We start from the raw sequence: 3,705 nt of genomic DNA on the forward strand, positions 1-3,705 counted from the left end.
GCAGTGAAAGAGTGCTCTAAGTTTATGGGAGCTAATATTCCATTGTAAATCTTCTTACCATGCTATTGGATTAAATGCCTTTGTGTTGAAATAATTGTGCTCTCTGACTGACTAGAGAAAATGAAACATGTTAGTGGGGACCCATGAGGGATCATTATGAATCAACAGAGTGCCTTGAACCTCCCTAAACTCTCCGTGTGTGTGTGTGTGTGTGTGTGTGTGTGTGTGTGTGTGTGTGTGTGTGTGCGCGCCCCAAGTGCTACATTGAAAGATGCTCTGGGAAGAGCAAAGTAGAACTATCATATCTCTCGTCCTGAGCTCTATGCTTCTTTTAATGAAACCTAAGATCATCTTCTCCTTTTCCTTTTGCTCCTCTACCTCCTCCTTTTTCTCCTCCTCCGACTCCTACTGACATTATAGTCCACTAAGACACTGCCCCCCCATCTTTTTTTGGGGATAAACTTATACCTAATCATGCCTCTCATTTTTTTTTACTTATGAAGTTGTTTTTTTGAAAGCAGTTATAAGACTTTATGTTCACCGTAAGTAAATTTCATCTTAGTTCTATCTAGCCTCCTGAGATTGATTGAGATCTTGATCCTTTCATATAACCTTATAAGTTATTCCCCATGGTATTGGATCATCTATAAATTTGATAAACATTCCCTGTTAGGACAGAACAGTTTCATAGTCTATTTTTCTCTTTCCTCCAGTGGGTTTCCTACCCTCATTAGCACTTCTTATAAGCCTAAAAGTTTGATACAGCACTGTTGTTTCTCCCTACTTGTCTTATAAGCTTACTAAACTATTTTGAGCCCAATTGAATGAATATTATTTTAATTACCTGAGGCTGCTTTCTGACAGCTTTTCAGTTAGGGGAAGTCCAGCTGAGCAATTCTCTTGGCTAAGCGAGTAGAACAGGGGGAGAAAGAATCCTATCCCTGCCAAACACAGAGCATTTTCATAAAGAATTTATGAAGATAAGAAGGTAGACATATGGATTGTTGATGTCTTCTTGGACATAAAGCATCTCACCTTGATACACTCTGCCAAAGCTTAGACCCTACTGGCACATCCTTTGAGAACCAAGAGTTCCCTTGGCAACAGGATGAGGAATCAGAGTAGGACTTTTGTGGAGGGTGCAAAAATTATCATGGATGACACTGTGGTTTATGATACTTCACCCCTTCTTCCTCTGTGTCCAAACTTATGCACTCCTGAAAATATGGGCAAGCTGAACTCAGTTGTACAGCCTTGTAATTACAGTAAATATTCTTCATGCAAAATAAATAGAGCAAGATATGTGTCATATACTCTTTTCCCTTTAAAGATCAATGCTCTTCAATTTACTATTATTACATATTTGAATCCTATTATAGAATTTTATTACTATAATCAAATGAATAATGGGAGTAGTAAATATTTAGTAAGTGCCCACAGAGCCTAAGGCACTACCAGTGCAAATAAGTCTATATGGAGTGTTTCCCTATTATTCAGTGTGTGTATGTGTGTGGGGAGTGTATGGGAAAGGTGTGTTCTGCTTTCTCCCAGAATTGTTTTGCCTGATTTCAACCTGCTGTTAGCTCTTCTTTCCTTCCTTCTTTCCTTCCTTTCTTCCTTCCTTCCTTCCTTCCTTCCTTCCTTCCTTCCTTCCTTCCTTCCTTCCTTCCTTCCTTCCTTCCTTCCTTCCTTCCTTCCTTCCTTCCTTCCTTCCTTCCTTCCTTCCTACCTTTCTAGTTGTCTTATACCTTATCCACTCCTGCTCCCACATACTCTGTGATCCAACAGCAGTAGCTCTCTTGCTATTCTTCAAATAAGATGTTCATCTGATTCTATCACTTCCTCTGGCTGTCCCCCATGTCTGGAACTCTGTTTCTCCTCATCTGTACTTTCTAGCATCCTTCAAGTTTCAGCTAAAATCCCATCTTCTACAAGCAGTCTTTTGCAAGCCCCCTTGATTCTAATGCCTTTGCTCTGTTGAATATCATCTCAAGTAGGTACATAGTTGGTTTCTCAAACAATGCTAGATCAGTCAGGTGGGACCCCTGGGCATCTGCCAAATTCCATTATTTTATTGCATCCCCAATTTATCCTATATATAGTTTGTGAATTTGATTGTATCTTGTTTTCCCCATTAGACTGTGAGTTCTTAGAGAGCATGGACTATCTTTTTGTCATTTGTTTCCCCAGGGCTTGGCATAGTTCCTGGCACATAGCAGGGGATTAATACAAGTTTATTGAATGACTGGACTTATTGATTAATTGGTCGATTTAGAAAAGTCTCATATTCTCTGGCCTTGATTTTCCTCATGTGTTAAGTGAGAAATTTGGACTAGATGAATGATAGTGATGGTGATGTAATGTTGCTTGTGATCATGATAAGGAATTTAAGTGCTTACAATGTGCTAGGCACTAGGGGTGTACACTCAAACAAGCAAGTTGGTGTCCAATCTCAAGGAGCTTATAATGGGAAGACCACAAAGGGGTAGCACCTGGTGGCATGGTAAAGAAGTGGCCTGGAAGTGTTATGGAGGTCTGGTACTAGATCAGATAAGGCAAAAGCTCATCTATCAAAGCCCAGCATTCCAGGGGCATAGTCCTAAGTACCAGTGGGAGAGGGATGAAAAGGACAGGCAAAGTGTAAGCAGCAGAGAGGGAAAATTACTAACTTTCTTTTTCAGTTCCAAATGTATGAACTTATGATATTTTTCTATTCTTTTTATTTAATTTTTATATACATATTGTTTTTATATCACATTCATTTCCTAATATATCACTTCCTTCTTCCATATTTAAAAAACATTTCTTACAACAAAAACAAAAATAAAGCAAAATAAAAATCAAAGCAACAATCCAGCAAAACTAACATTTTGATCAAATGCAACAGTATGTATGGTATTACATGTTCATATTTCCTCACCTTTGTGAAAAAGAGAGGGAGGATTTATTTCTGCCTTGTTAGGTTTAAGTCTAAGTTTAGCCATCCTATAAGTGTACAGCATTCAGTTTCATTTGGGGGTGGGTATGGGTGTCGGGAAGACAGAGGTATTGTTATTTCCACTTAAATCATTGTAACATTAGGTATAGTGTTTTCCCAGTTTCCTTTATTTCACTTTGCAATAGTTCAGATGTTTTCTCATTTGTATTGATCTATTTGTATTCTTCATATCCATCAATACTTACAGCTCAATAATGTTTCATTATACTCATGCAGCACAATTTGTTTCATCATATACCAATGTATAGACATCTACTTTGTTTCTAGTCTTTGCTCTTACAAAAAGTGTTGATATAAATATTCTCCTTTCCACTCTTCACACTGTTACCATTCAGTTCCCTAATGGACCATTATGATCACTCCACTCCTACCACCTGTTAGCTTCAGAGGCTCCCCTTAGCCTAACACATAATACATAAAGATGTCTAAAATTGAACCCATATGTTTATTTCAATATGAAATCTTACTCAGAGCTCCTGTAATTCTGAGGGATATTTTCATTTGATGATTTCTATCAGTACGCCCTGCTAGCACCTTCACACTTAATATGGCTAAAATTGAACTTCTTATAATTTTCCCATTTCCATTAGTGGTACCAATATTCTTTCAGTCCCCTAGGCTTGTACCTTCTGACTCATCTTGGCTTTTCCCTGCTCATTCAACCCATACACATCTAATCAACTCTCAATTCTTCCTCCTCATATCTA

Source organism: Dromiciops gliroides, chromosome 6 (assembly GCF_019393635.1).
Source record: "Dromiciops gliroides isolate mDroGli1 chromosome 6, mDroGli1.pri, whole genome shotgun sequence".
Taxonomy (NCBI): domain Eukaryota; kingdom Metazoa; phylum Chordata; class Mammalia; order Microbiotheria; family Microbiotheriidae; genus Dromiciops; species Dromiciops gliroides.